The following is a 16,338-nucleotide window of genomic DNA, read 5'->3' as shown; positions in this document are numbered from 1 at the left end:
GAATTACCATTTCTCTTTCTCTCTCTCTCTCTCTGTGCGTGTGTGTGTGTGTGTGTGTGTGTGTGTGTGTGTGGTTTATATTATACATTGTTTTATAAAGGATCTGAGGCAGCCAGAGCTGGAGTTTTGCAAGTTAAGAAAAATGTAAAAATACTGGTGAGGTCTTATTTCTCAATGGGGATTCACTAGTCGTCTGCCATTTTTGTACTGATCAGTGGAATTTTGATAACATACTTGAAACATGTTTCTTTGCCTTTAGATATTCTACTACTTGAGCTTTTCTTGCCTTTTGGCAACAATAGAGGAAAGTGGAGATACAGAAGTGGAGGGGAGGACAGACTTGCTTCTGTGACCCTTGCCTCAAATTCTCTTTAGAATCCCAGAAGCTCTGAATGGTGCTATCTGATCAGGTCCAGTGAGATTCTAGGCTCAAAACATAAAGTTTTTGAAACAGTACAATCAAACTTTATTTCATATAAAATAAATCCATTTCCAGAAAGCTAACCTGTCCTTGAATGGGACTCAGAACCTCCTGAGGCACGGTTCAGGTTCTTGAAGACAAAAGCAGAAAATCACCTCGTCTCGTTTTCAACTTTGTTTAGCACTCGACGGCCTTTTCACTGCTCTTTGTTACACTCTCTGTGTGCTAATCTTATTTTAAAATACTTTCACAGAAACACTGTGATGCAGTTGCAGATACAAATTAACTCTCATCTATCCTTTAGAGCTGTTAAGCTAGCGTTTTAAATACCCTACTTAGGGGATCGACTCTCCAGAAGCAGTAACCAACACATACCCAGCAGAATCAGCATCATCAAGCCTTAACATTTTAAGTATCATTCTATAAATCTACGCCAGGAGACATATTGATTAACTGGGAGATAGTAAAAGTAGTTTCCAATTGGTGAAACGAGTAATGCTCAACAAAGGGGGTTAGTTAGCAGGGTCACAGGAGCCTGTGCCCCATCCTGAATGAAGGACAGTTTCTGGGAAGACCAGCTTCCTAATACCAGTGGTGCCTGCTGCCATCTATACCATCAAGTTGATCTCACATTCCCCCACTTCACAGAACACCCCATGCCTGACCCAGCACAACTGCCATCAGAATATACTTACGTTCGATTCTGTGACGTCTGTTAGGCAGAATGCTAAATAGAGAGTGAGGGCTGGGACTTGCCCTCTACAGACCAAGTTTAAGGCTATTTTTGAGATTTCTTGTGAATAAATGTTTGGGTGTCATCCAAATATTGTATAAAACTTTCTTCCACAACAACAGCAAGATTGTGAGGAAAGAAACTGATCACTTCCCCCACTCTGCCTCACTTCTGATGATTGGAGCCCACTGATATTTACCAGAATGAATTTATATTTGACAAAAGAATTGACTTGGGCAGCTCGCCATGCAGTGCAAATTTCAAATTTATGCTTCAACATTTTGAAGCAAAAACAGTCATTTACAAATATAGATGATTTAGCTGAAGACTTCGGCTTAAGGTTTTTCTTAGAAGTTTAGAACTCTTATTGCTTTCTGCAAATATTTCTTATGCACTTAAAGGAACTATTTGGTGGGCTTTACACTTGGAGCATGCTGCTACTGAGACTTCTAAGATATTTTCTGAATACTTTTAAATCCTGGGATCCTTAGGATTGCCCACTTATGCTGTAGTTCTGCTCTTTGGCATCTTTTTGTAAAATATTAGATTCTAAATTGGTTGCATAAATCCAGAGTCATGGAGGGAAGAATGAAAGCTGGTTAGAGTGCTCTCTCCTTCCATGCTGGCTGTGACATGCAGGCTCTGCTCAGGGATCAGGGGCAGGTCCACTGAGGACCCCAGACTTCTGAAGAATTTCTTTCAGGATTTCATGCCTATAAAGTTCATCTTCTAAAAACATGATGCCCTCCTGCATCATCATCATTATTATTATTCAAATGAGCATCTACCACTGACTGTGTCTAGGTCAAGCTTGCTTTGGGTCAAGAGATTGGACAAGATAATTGGAACTCAAAGAAGTCATTGAGAGACCTCCCATGGACGCATCAGGGTAGAAAAAGGAAACAAAATTTGGTATCATTAATGGTGTTTCTTTAATTCCCCCCTCTCAGACTGAAACATCGATTGCCTTTGTAGGAGCCCATGGGCCTGGAGCAGAGGAGCAGCCTGCCTGTGGTGGCAGGGCAGTGCAACAGAGAACCCCTAGGGGGCAGCACTTGGACACAGGTTTCAGGGAGACTCCCAGCTGCCTGGCTATGCAGGCACCCAGGGGAAACCATCTCCTGTTTCTCACATAAAAGTTAGTACGTACACAGACAAGGAACATTTTCCAAGTAGTAATAATGTCTTGAATACAATAAAACAGCAAACACGAGCAGATCATCTTGAAACAAGAACAGAGGAATGTGACCAAAAGAATTCAAGCTAGGTTTCACCAAATTCATGTGATAAACAAACTAGCCAATGAGAATCCCAGTGTATAGTAATCATAATTGGATGATAATTATATTTAAGATTTTGTCCTCATTCCACATGTGGATTCAGTCATTCTCTGACATTTTATCATTTTTGTGAAATCTGAATTCCCCAAACCCTTGATGTTTACTACAGAGGAGGACCTTCCAGAAGCTTCTCTCTGCTACAGAAGTGGCAGCACTGGGGTCTATGACTGAATAGGGCTTCGAGGCATTTGTGTCTGGGTCTGCATCATGCCACACTCACCAATTTTAACTCTTCATGTAACTCTTCTTACAGTTCTAACCAGGTTAAGAAGTAAATCACTAGTCACTTCAAACATTTCATAAATTTTCTTAAATAAAAATAAAAATCTTCAGATTTGCCTTAGGAAAGTTTCATGCTGATTGATTTCTAGCATATATTAGATCCCTTGGCTATAGTTCCTGAAAAGTATTATAGAGCTGAAGATACTTTTGCCATCTCGGATGTCCCAGTGAATCCATTCAGGACCTGTGAACACCCCACCCCTGTCCTGCATCCTGCCAGTTAGTTCTCCAGGGCCTTTCTCACAGTGCATACTGCCTCTGGCTCCCAGGTCCACATGTACTGTCTGCATCAGCTTTTCTCAACCCAGGTATAATCCTCAGCCTTTTGATATTTTATACAAAACAATTTGCACACTAAGTATCTGATGAGTAATATATTGTCCTGAAAGTTTGGGATGTGTTGTCGACCACGTGTGGGTGTGCCTTGTCATTTAATTCAACGCTTCTCCAGACTCTCCTGAATCTCTCCTTCTTCCCATGCCTTCCTGATGATGTCTGGGAGCTGAAGCGTCTTCTATCTGGGTCAAATCGATCAGCCCAATTCCTATAGCTCCTATCTCAAAGTTCCCCTCAAGGACCTCAGCAAAATAGAGATCTTCGTTTGACAGAAACCTGTTCTCCTTAGAAGACAGCTAGAAACATAACTAACGACAACAAAGCTTTGGGAGCAAATGATTTCAGGTGATTGAAATGAACTGCAAATCTCTGCCTCCATGGAAAGGCCACATGTTCTTTTAGAAATGGAGCTGAGTCAGAGTCTGCCGATGGGGGTCTGACACTCAGCAGCACCCCTGAGGAGACATGTTAAAAAAAAAGTGAGAAATTCATTTTGAGTCTCGATTTGTCATCCTAAGAATGAAGATGTTACAAACATTTAAAATTCTTATGCTGATCAAAGCAAATAACTTAGGCACAGGCAGTTGGGAACACACAGAGATGTTTCTTAGAACATTTTTAGTTTCATGAGTGAAGAGTGCTGCTGGCATTTAGGCGGAAGTGCTAGGGATGCTGAGCATCGAGCAAAGGGGGGAAATTCCACATAACACACGACTGCCAATCTACTGTAGAGAAACCCCCGCGTTTGAGCACAGCATAAAGGGAAGGCATGCTACCTCTGACCTTCTGCCTTTCACGCGAAATATAGATGAATTTATACACGGTGTGGTTAATTCTTTAAAAAGGCTTTCCAAGTTCTGGATTATTTTAGCCCCCTCTTTGTTCCAAGTTGATAGTTTCTGTGACATCTAATGATACTGCCAACGTTTTAATTACAATCTTGAGCTTTCTCCTATAAGGAGGGCTTCCATTTAAGGTGTCTGTGTTTAATCTCTGTTGGAACTATACTTTAAACTCCAGAAGACAAAAAGAAGGAGGACAAATTCTGAGACAAAGGCTGAGGGCATTTTCCCTGTGGCGTAGGCAAGCAGTACAAGGCCCAGGCAACCTGGGTACAAGTGACCTATGTTGGCACTGGGCAGCTATTCAGGCCACAGTAGTTGTCTTCCCAAAGCCAACATCACCTATAAATAACTGTGGGGCTAAAAGTAGCCTTCAAGTGCCTTTCTCACTCTTCCCCCTCCACTTGCAATCAGCAAGGTAGCCCTAAATAGGGCCCCAGCTCCCAGGCCTGCAGCCCTCCTAAGCAGCACAGTCCTGCACATTCTCTGGCTCTCCCTCTGCAGGGAAGTTGCCGAGAGGTCCGATGTCTGCACACCAGGCTCCCGAGGGGTTCTTCTGGCCATAGTTAAGCTCATGGTCACCCATGTACACTCTGCTTTATCCTCAGGTGGAAATGGGATTGTGACTCCTACCATAAAGGTGGAGCCCCGAAGTCAGGGGGTAGGCATCAGCCTGCAAAGGCTGTGGATCAGAAACCAGACAAGCATCCGCACCAACTCTACGTTCCCCAGGTTTAAGCAGCAGTATTGAAGATGCTTGTGAAGTACGGGTTCTCAAAGATATTTAATCATTATATAAGGGAGAAAACATCCCTGCCTCCGTGGGCTTAAAGAGAAACGTGATTGAGGAGGTAAGCCAGTCATGCTCCCAGTTCCAGCAAACAGGCTGGCCCATCATTTTTGGCTTTTAAATCACATCAGTGATTACTTTGACAATGTCACTCCTCTTCTGAAACTTTCCAACTTCCTTAGTCTTTCATACAGTCTATCCATAATTTGGGTCCAACCTACTTTTCCTGGTCTTCTCTTATCACTCCCTTTATATATCTTACATCCCAGGTCCCTTCCAGTAGAATAAAAAACAAAAAACAAAAAACGTGTGCTTCTCTCTTCTCTAAAAACAAGTCCTCCAACTGGTTCTACAGCTAATTCATGAGAAATATGACCCTGGCTAATCATTAACATCTTCAAGTCCCAACAGCCTAGTTTGTAAATCCAGGGGCAAGACCTGGGTAGATGAATTTTTCACAAGTTGCCCAGGTGGATCTAAAACATCAACATTTGTCAACATTAGGGTTCTGAGAGTCCCACACCTACCCAGGCAATGCAATTAATTCTCTGCCTCTGTGTGTTTACTTATCAAAGTTTCCTTTCCCAGACTGTTTCACTTTCCCTCTAGTGAACCCCTGTAAAGTCATGTGTGCATGTGTGCTCACCTGCACACGCAAACACGTTCAAGGTCCTTCAAGGTCAGCACCCACCCTGCCTCCTCCAGAAAGTCTTGCAGGAGGCTGAGTCCAGCTTCCTATGCTCTCTATCTTTAGACTCCTCTGTCATAGCACTTATCACAATGACCCTGGATTCTTGGTGGGTTTTAACTCATCGCGGGTGTATTATAAACTTCTTGAGGATAAATAATCTGTCTCGTTCACTTGTTTGTTCGACATTATTCATGGGAGTAGCTTGTGAGAGTTGGTTGAATCGAGTTCATTGACATGACATGAATTCATTGAGAGACATCTGGAGAAGGTGACAAGCTGGAAGTTCTTGGGAAGGCTGTAGACTGGGCTGGAGGGGCTTGTGTGTCTGATTGTCATGGAACCCTTAATGCACACTTTACTTATCTGTCTCTATCCACATGTAATTGTGGACTCAAAAAAATGAGAGAAAGGCGGCAGCTGTTTTTTGTCAAAATCGGATGATTTTATATCTGCAGTCCTGCAGCCAGAGCCGTTGAGCTGATACATTTAATGAGTCACTCTAGACAGACTAAAGTCTGTCCCTGAGAAATGAGGAGGGGGAGCCATTAATCTTTCCGAAAGTAAACAGAGAGTCATAACAGCTCTTTAATCTGAACAGTGGAGATCCTGGGCTGGAACACAGCACCCAAGGGCCCGCCAAATTCCATGATGAGTGAAGAGTGCCCGGATAGTAATTGATTGTGGGATTATTTTCCCTGTGGTCTCTCAGGGGCGTTCACAGTGTTAGCAGCATTCAAGGGGGTCTTCTCAAAGTAGCTATCCCGGTTGTGTGTGAAAGAAAGGCATCATCTGGAGCTCTGGGGACTTCTCTCCTAAACTTGCTTTAAAGCCCAGCATTTTGCTTTTGGTGGCCTATTCCTGTGTCAAAAGCCATGCCCCTCCAACCCACCCACCCACACCTGGCCACAAGAGTTCCTGCTTCTCCCAGGAATGGGACAGAGAACTGCTCCTCTACTTTTCCAGAACACACTTATTCCCTAATTTTTGGAATTTGGCCAGTGCCCCTTTCAAAGTCATCCGGTACTGCCTTTGTCTGCTGCCAAACAAGCTCAACAGTCTCTCCCCACCGCACCTGCCCCAGTTCCCAGGCGGGCCATGCTGGGCATTCCCTCCCACCATGTCCCAGCTTCCAGCGTGATTCTCCTTTGCATCTCTCTTGAACTTTCTCGGATGCCTCCTCCTTACCCGTCATTTAGATAAATGGCAGCCCTGACGTTCTTCCTCAAGCCAGCTTCTCTTTTTCCTGTAGGTTCTTTCTTGACAATGTTGTTCGTTTTCATAGAACCTCAGTGCCACGGGCTCTCAGACCTATAACCCTCTCCTAAGCTACAGGCTCAGTTTTTGAATACCCTAATGGACATTATTTGAACCTTTATCTCATACTCACCATTTCCAAATCTAAAGAACTATCATTGGTTTCTCTACCCCAAACCCTCCTTGAATAAACTCTAGTAATGTTTTCTCTGGTCCCTATCTCCTACAGTGACAGAATAGTCATCCCAATGATGTTGTACTCTAAACCTTGGGATGTGTGTGGCTCCCAGACTCTTTCCTGTTCTCTCTGACATGCTACTGCTTACCAGATTCTTAGAGTTCAGTCCCATCGATTCTGTGACTGAATTGTTTCTAGTCTCTTCTCCTATCTACATCTACAGTCATAGCTCAGACTTCAGTAATTTTGTCTTACAATAGTTTAGTTACTGGAAGTCCTATTTCAAACTTCAGTCCATCAAATTCTTGCAGAATCCTCAACTATAGATCCAACTATAGATCATTACATTGCATAAAATTTTCAAAGGCCAGATTCCTCAGAAAACTTTGAATGGAACCACCATTTGGCCCAGTTATCCCATTCTTTGATTATACCCAAAGGGCTTAAAATCAACATATTACAGTGATACACAATTCACAACAACTAAACTATGGAACCAACCTAGGTGCCCTTCAAAAGATGAATGGATAAAGAAAATATATCTATATGGTGAAATATTATGCAGCCTTAAAGAAGAATGAAATTATGGCATTTGCCAATTAATGGATGGAGCTGGACAATATCATGCTAAGTGAAATAAGCCAATTCTAAAAACCAAAAGTCACCTGTTTTCTCTGATATGTGGATGCTAATTCACAATAGGCATGGGGGAGTAGCTAGGGAAGAACAGTTACTTTATATTAGGTAGAGGGGAGTGAAGGAAGAGGAGGGTGTATGGGGGCAGGAAGGATAGTAGAATGAATCAGATATTATTACCCCATGTACATGTATAACTATGTGACCAGTGGTATTCTATATCATGTATAACCAGAAGAATGAGAAATTATACCCCACTATATATGATGTATCAAAGTGTATTCTCCTGTCATGTATAACTAATTTAAACAAATAAAAGAATTTTTTTAAAAATCTAAAGCCCAGTACCAAACACCTTCCACAATATTTCTCTTACCTATTTTTCCAACTTCTTTCCCCCAGAGAGCCAGATGGTACTGCTCACTGTCCCCTGCACACACACCAACTTTCATGCCTCAAAACCTTTGCATTATTGTCACCTGCACTGCCACAAATATCCCTCATACACTATCTAACTCTTTCTGTCACAGTCTTACCAAGATCTACAGCCCATCTCCAAACTGGATCCTTCCTGAAATCTTTCCTAACCCCTCCAGCAGCATTCCTCCTTTAAATTCATATAGTGTCTTTCTCTTCCTTTCTTTGTGTGTTATGTGCACCTATCTTATTCCTTCTAGTTTATGGGCAGTAATCAATCTTTTTCAATGGACGACAGTCATATGCTCTATACATTCTTGTGTTAGCATAAAAGCGTAACTTAATTTCCTTCTATCCCATTTGAGAAAGTATATCAAAAGGCAAGAGGGGGATAACCCTCAATCTATTCTCCTTTATATTAAAAATGTAAGTAGAGGAAAGGGTTAAGTCTACATCCCTCAAACCTCCACATTTCAAAGAATGGCTTGCCTTCAGCACTGGCCCTTGGCCTGGAAAGTAACCCATTAGGCCCTGGGATATTCTGCATGATAAGAGTGTTTTGCTGTGCCTGAGGCCTTTGGCCATGTTGCACCAGTATAACCAGATAAGTTTATGCTAAGAATGTGTTTATGGTAAACACCTGTTTTTGCTCCAGGGAGCTGGAGCTGAGGTTAGTCACATGGGTGTTTAATGCCTATGTAATAGGCCCCCAATAAAAACCATGAATACCAAAGCTGGGGAGCTTGCCAAAGTTGGCAACACTTGGCATATGTGGTCATACCTCATTGCTGGGAGACTAAACGTGTCCCCATGTGACCTTGATTTCTCCTACACTTTGCCCAGTGTGCCTTCCCCTTAGCTGATATTAATCTGTACCCTTTCACTTTAATAAAACATAACTATATCAGTTGGTAGAGTGCTTGCCTCACAAGCGCAAGACCCTGGGTTCAATCCCCAGCACCGCAAAAAAAAAAAAAAAAAAAAAACAAACATAACTATATATAGTTACAATGCATCAGTAGAAAGCATAACTATAACAGTTTCTGAATCTGGTGAGTCCTTCTAGCTCATCGTTGAGCCTGAGGGTGGTCTTAAGGATCCCTGACACAGCATCATTCACAGACTTCAAAACTTTAAGTCATAACTTGATAGTGACTGACCTTATACCTGATCACAATCCACCAGAGAGTCCTAACACATGTGTTGTCCTTTGGAGGTGAGGACATGTCTTCATCATCTTTTCATCACCTGCCAGGCTTTGCACACAGACGGACCCACAGTAGGTATTCAGGGCACATTCAATGGTAAATATTAGAATCAAGACATTAAGCAAATATTAGAAACGTCTCCCTAGTTCAGGCATCATTCACAAGCCCAAGAAGTACCATGTAAGTCTACGCTGCAGTAACAGAGACCCAGTGGCTTAGATAAACCATATATCTATTTGCTTGCTTTCTTCATGAACCAGTCTGTAGGTAAGTGGTCCAGGCTCAAGGGCAGTTTTTACCCATATGGTCATTCAGGAACCCATGCTCCTTCCTTGTGGTCCTGAGCCATCTCTTAGGGTGGAGGTCAGCAGACAAGAGCTCACATTACATCTGTCCTTTAAAAGAAGTCTGATCAGAACAAGCCATGCTCACTTCTGTCTCTTATCTATGGCTGCATTTATGATGCAAAGGCAGAGTTAAATAATGATTCCAAGGCTCACAAAACATGGTCCAAAATATTGACAATCTACCATCTATGGAGGAGGTTTGGTAAGTCTAGAGGAAGCAAGAAGAGGAGTGGGAGAATGTTAAGGGCTCGGGATAAAAGTGGTATATGTCACTTGCACTCAGATCTCCATGGCCCTCAGCTCCCATAGCTACAAGAGAGGCTGGACACTTCAGACTTTAGCTCAGGAGTTAGCAAACATTTTCTGTAAAGAGCCAGATAAAAAAGTACTTTCAGCTTTGAAGGCTACATGGTCTTTGTCACAATTACTCAGCTCTGTTACTAGAACATAAAAGCAACCCTAGACAATAGGTAAATAAATCAGCATAACCATGCTCCAACAAAACTGTATTTACAAAACCTGATTTTCTTCAGTGTTTCCAGGAGTCTTCATCTGACTTTCCTACTGGTTCAAAATCCATAAAGCCCAACTCATGACCGCCAGATACAGTGGATTGGCACCCTGTTCATCTACCTCTTTCCATGTGCCTTCCTGTGCTGCAGAACACAACTCCATCCCCCAGCCTCTCTTGTATCCAGGGCCCTGGATGCACGTGGGGAAGGTCTGGACCACAGAGGTAAGACAGGAGCTCTCTCCCTGGGGCCATGCAACTTCTGCTGATGAGCAGGTTGTGGAGACGTGGCAGACAAACTGTGACTGCTGGGCTCAGCATTCTTGACCTTGTCACCATCTTTGTAGGTATGAGAGGTTGCTGCGGCTTCTAGGCAAGGACCAGGAAGCCAGGATCCAGGAAGTTGCAGCTGACCCTGGAGCAGGCAGAGGGCATCTCACCCAACAGCCCCATCAGTGCTGAAGATGCAGCCAGGGAACAGGCCAGACAGGAGCACCAGGACTCTAGAAGTCAACTCATCAGAGTTGAGTATCTGCAACAGAGATCCTACGGTCTGTGCAGGACCAAAAGTAGGGTTTCTTCTGTGAGCATATCTCCTGGCAGCAAGGAGGTTATCAGTGTTTTTATTTTGATTTTATGTACAGAAATATGTAAGCAGAGTTATCTGTTGCTGACGAAGTTCTGACCATAAGCCTCATTCTCAGATTACCTTTGTGTCTCACATACAATGCAAGTTGCACAATTAGACATGTCACATCACATCTTCGGGTCTTAGTTTCTTAATTTGTCAAATGAGAATACAAGACAAAATGACCTTCCTTAGGGCCTGTTCTGTTCTAATATCCTGTGAGCTATTAGTGTCATTAGAACCAGGAATCTGCTACATCCTTCTGTGAAGGACTGAATCAGTCACAGATTCATTTCAGCTATATTGATAACTGATGTAGATTGAATTGTAATCCTGTCCAAATTTAAAGGTTGAAGTTGCAACTCCCAGTATCTCAACATGTGACTGTATTTGGAGATGGGTCTTTAGAGGGGTATGAAGTTAAAATGGGGTCATTATGCTAGGCCCTACTCCAATATGACTTATAAGTGTGTCCTTATAAGAAGAGGGTATTAGGACACAGACCTGGGACGCTGGGGAAAGACCATGTGGAGACCCCGGGAGAAGGCAGCCGTGACAAGCCAGGGACTGAGGCTCCAGGGGAAACCAAACCTTCCAACACTTTGATCCTGGACTTCAAGTCTTCAGAATCAAGAGAAAATGAATTTCTGTTGCTTAAACCACTCAGCTTATGCACCCAGCACACAGCAGGTACTTTGTTGAAGCAGCACTAGCAAACTAATGCAGTGACACCAAAATGAAACTTCCCAGAAAGTTTTCTGACAGAAAAAGAGGAAAGGATTTAAGAATTCCACCAGCAACCCCTTGTAGACTTTGTGACCAGGAAAGTAGTTAAAGAGTTCTCAAGAAGAAGTCAAAATACTCTACCAGAGAAAAATGTCTGAGATGAATATTGGATCATATTTCTATTTGGTAACAGAAAAACTTATTAGCCTTACTGAGAAGATTAAAAAAATCTTTCCTGAAGTTTAGAAAGTATCAGGATGGCAGCAATAATGGCAGAGTTAAAAAAAATCTGGAGTTCACAGAATCTGCGCATTTTATTAGAAAATGTTAGTAACCGTTTTATTGGTTCTAAATTGAGATGCAGCAGTCAGTTACTACGGTCACGGCTGCCAGATGTGTTGAATCTCTCCCTGGGTTTTTCATCACGTGAGTGGATGACTGGCTCATTGTTTTTGTTCTTTTTAAACACTGCTACCAGTCACTGTCCTCTCGGGACCTCCCAACCCTGGCAAATAAGCACTGGGAAGGAAGACGAGTCTGGCTTCTGTCCATGCTGTGACCAGCCTGGTCTCCACATCTGCAGTTCAGCAATCCCCCACCTGGGAACATTCAGCTCCCCCCGAAGGCTCGGCACTGCCTGAAGTTCAAAGGCAAAGCTTTCAGAGACCAAGTGGATAAAAGTTACGTTGATGGCTCTACTACGTTTGGGTCCACCTGACGCAGTTACTGAGCTTCAGAGAGTACAACGATCTGCCGAAGGTTGTCTTTATACAGCCAGTGCTACCTGATTCCCAGGGCCATTCTGCTAGCCTAGGGAGTCCCAGCTTTTTTCATATTTGGAAACACATGAAATTGATAATACTGTACCACACACTGCTGTGGAGAGGGAATGACCTGAAGGCTCCAGCCACTCAGGACCAGCCCACGTGCCCCAGGGCTTGAGGGGATTGAGCACTTGGACACACCTGGAGCACACTCCCAAGGAGGCCCACGGTTGGGAACTGCGACGCTACGTCTCATGCATCCATTAACAGCAGTAAGCAGAACTGAGACTCAACCTTGCTGTCTATAATAGACTACTGAGGATAAGCATGAGATGCCTACTAAGAACTTGGAAATGAGCAAAATTATATTGCCTTTTAAATTAAATGGAAGATCAGTACATAATAGGCTGTAAGAAGAATACACAAATCACTTGAAAAAAAAAAGACAGTTTGTTGCCCAGACATATTCCTTGTAACTTAAATGAAAGCATACAACATGTAAGAGGCATGAATCATCACCATAGAAATCTAGAGAACCAGAGGGTGAACATTGGTTAGATGGTGGAAGGATGGGGAGTCTTTGTTGTTGGGCTCAAGTTCTCCCCATATCAAGACCACCTTGGTGGTGAGATGGACAAGCCTTGCCATCTCACCCCCATGCTATTAATACACATTCATCTAAATCTCTCTGATTCCATACACGAAAAGCATTCTTATTTTAATTTTGCCACCCACGTAAGTCTGTCTTGGGGAGGACAGCCAGGGAATGAACTGCTGATAGGAATCATCAAGATCTCTGGTCCCAGATAGAGATGTCTCCTGATAAATCAGTGAGATGACCTCTGATTATAACGAGTTCTGATGCAGCTTTTTATAGGGAGAACATCTTCTGGAACAGGCAAAGGGAAGCTTTCTTGTCTGTGTGATAACTATATGTTTCATATAAATTAACATTTTTTGACATTCCTGTCTGTGTGATGACTATATGTTTCATATAAATTAACATTTTTTGACATTCCTGAATCTCATGCAAACCGATGCCTATTTTTATTGTTGATCAATGCATGACCACCTGGTACTGCCAATAATGAGGTTCTGAGTCTCTAAGGAAGCAGGCAGTTCCTCACAAGAAGGGACCAGCAGGAGAGAGAGATTTTAAGGGACCTCAATGAGGCGCCTGGTTCATCTGCCTTACATCACGCTGACACTCTTTCCACCTCTGCTCTGTCTCTCAACTTCCACTGGTCTCATGTCTCCTTCAGAAACAAGATACAATCTTGAAACAAGTAATGAGCTGCATGGTTCTGATCTCTATGTTCAGATGACTCTGAATGAAATTCATTTATTTACTGAACAGATCTGGTTTACTCCAGAACTCCACAGCCAAATAAAAAGACAAGAGAACTTTTCCTTGTGACATTATGACTTACCTTATTCACCTGGTACTAGAAAACCAAGTTTTTGTATCCCCTGGAGCAGTGCTTCTCAATCTTTAATGCTCATATGAGTCACTTGGACATTTTTGCTAAAATGCAGGTTGTGATTCAGTAGGCCAGGACTATTGCATAAGATTTTGCATTTTTGAAAGTAGAATACAGGCTACCAAAACTGACGGTGGGCCACACTTTGAGTAGGAAGGCTTAGGGGAACACAGGTAGACCACATAGTCATTTACATGCTAGGACTGAAGGGGCAGAAATTAAGACTCCTGGTCCTCTGCAAAGTATTAATTCCAGTGTGTATCATCCCACCATCATGGTCTTGTGTCTTCGTCTCCTGGAAATGTCTCTCAGAAATCCTTTGTTTAAAAGCAAATACTCTCTTTCATGAAATTTTTCCTTAAATCCAGGTAATACAATGATCTCCTGCAATATCTTAGCAGAGGCTTCTTGGCAGTCAACTGGATGCAAAAGTAACAGTTTAGCTCTGAGAAAGTTTCCAATATGACACTTCAGAAGGGAATATTATCCCAAAGGAAGGAATATCAAATAGGAATACTTTGGGTTGCAAGTTACAGAAAACCCCAATTAAAAATGATTTAGTCCAGTGGCTCAGGAGGCTGAGGCAGGAGGATTGTGAGTTCAAAGCCAGCCTCAGCAATTCAATGAGGCCCTGTCTCTAAATAAAATATTAAAAAAGGATGGGGATATGGCTCAGTGGTTAAACACCCCTGGATTCAATCCCCAGTACCAAAAGTTAAATAAATAAATAAAAGAATGATTTAATCAATAGAGACATTTACTCATCTTACCTAATAAGAAGTCTAGCAGTTCAGTACTCTATGGTATCATCAAAAACCCAGTTTCTTTCTGACCACTCTACTCCATCTTTTGTTATTGACTTTTTATCTTGGTTCTTATTGCTTACGGCTGCTGAAACTTCTGGAATCACTTTTATTTTGAAAATGGGAGGGAAAGGAACAAGTAAGCCATATCTGCACTTTTTGCCAGAAAAGGAAAATCATTAACAATAGTTTCCGACAGGTTTCTCCTTGCATCTGATTGGTTGGAACTGGATCAGCTGATTTCCCTTAAACCAATCACTGACCAAGAGGATGTGGCTGTGCCAGACTTAAGAGTAATTCTGACTCATTCTCCTAAGATTAGGGGAAGGAGCTACCCTTCCCAAGAACAAGATAAATTTGCTATTACAAAACCAGGAAGTAGCATGTGGGGTAAGCAGCAGAGTAAACCTTGATCAGTGACTGCCCCAGGAAGAAACCGGTTCATACTTGTAAGGCAGGCTATGGTGTGCCAAAGCCAAACTTCACCCATGCCACACCGGAGCAAGGTCTAACCCTAACACCCACCAAACAAAGGTATCTCCTTGTGACTAATCTTACTTTGCGTTCTGGAGGCTGTGAGACGCAGAATATTCAGTGGGTGTTTGTTAAGAGTGACTGGAGGTGTCAAGAGGGAGACGGAGATGTGAAGAAAGATGTTCAGAAGTAATGGGTTTAGTTCTTTGAATAAAACAAATTATCTCATAGAAACACTGTAATTTCAACTTCCAAACAACCCTATGAAATAGGGATTATTTCCCACAGTTTACAGATCAGAACCCAGAGAAACTAAGAATCTTGGCTAAGCTATGGTTTGTAGTTGGAAGCTTTGGGATTCCAGTGGGCTCACTGATTTCAAAGTTTTGTGCCTTCACACCAACATATGCAATCAGATGAGGGTCTCTGCTCAGCCCCTCGTTGAGTGTTTATACTTATTCAAGGCTGTACTTTGCTGAAAAAGTCCTTACACGCCACCTGTGGAATTTCCTCCAGGCCTGCTTACTGGACACACACAAGGGGCAGGGGACAGAAAACAGTTGTGTAATCTTACAGCAGTCACTTTCTCAAAACATGACGACGCTCCCAATCTGCATCATCAAGCATCCATCTCCAATACGGAACACATCTTAACTTCTCCTCTCTACCCATCTTTGCTCTACCACCCACTGTCATCCTCCTCTTGCAAAAAAACACAGGTTCATTGAGGGAAATATAGAAGATTAGAACAGAAGCAAAAATTAACTCAGGGGCTACACTAACAATCACAGCATTGTATTCCCTTCCTTCATTTTCTAATAATTTTCCTACATTGGATTCCTATTCCCTCGAATTATAAAAGGCTTCCCACCATCTCATTGGGCATCTTGTCTGTTGGGAATTCAGTCCAGGCAATTGTAGAACTCTGGTAGAGAGCATCCATTTGGGCTAGTTTGTCTACTAACTTGCTTCTGCCTCTATTGATTAAATTCCCTTTTTATTTATTTATATTTTTTTTGGCGGGGGTGGGGGTGGGTGCTGGGGATTAAACTCAGAGGCACTCTACCACTGAGCCACATCCCCAGCCCTGTTTTGTATTTTATTTAGGGACAGAGGTCTCAGAGTTGCTTAGTGTCTCGCTTTTGCTGAGGCTGGCTTTGAACTCAAAATCCTCCTGCCTCAGCCTCCTGAGACACTAGAATTATAGGCAATTAAATTTCTTCTGAGTTCCCTCTAGCAAATGGGCATTCAGATCCTCGAGACAAGAGTCAGCATCATGGGCGCCTAAAAGAAACAGGTATCTGGGAAACCTATCCTGCTCTTTTAACTTCAGACCCCTTGGATCTGCCTGGTGGGGAGATTCCGTGGCTTCTGTTAGCTTCTCTTGGCTTCTGTTGGTCTTTCTTGCCTGGATCTACCTGGCTGGGCTGGCCCCTTTTCTGAGCTGCTGTAAGTATCTGGATAGGATGGGAATGT

Source organism: Sciurus carolinensis, chromosome 6, assembly GCF_902686445.1.
Source record: "Sciurus carolinensis chromosome 6, mSciCar1.2, whole genome shotgun sequence".
NCBI classification, from domain to species: domain Eukaryota; kingdom Metazoa; phylum Chordata; class Mammalia; order Rodentia; family Sciuridae; genus Sciurus; species Sciurus carolinensis.
Note: the sequence above shows the minus strand (reverse complement) of the source record.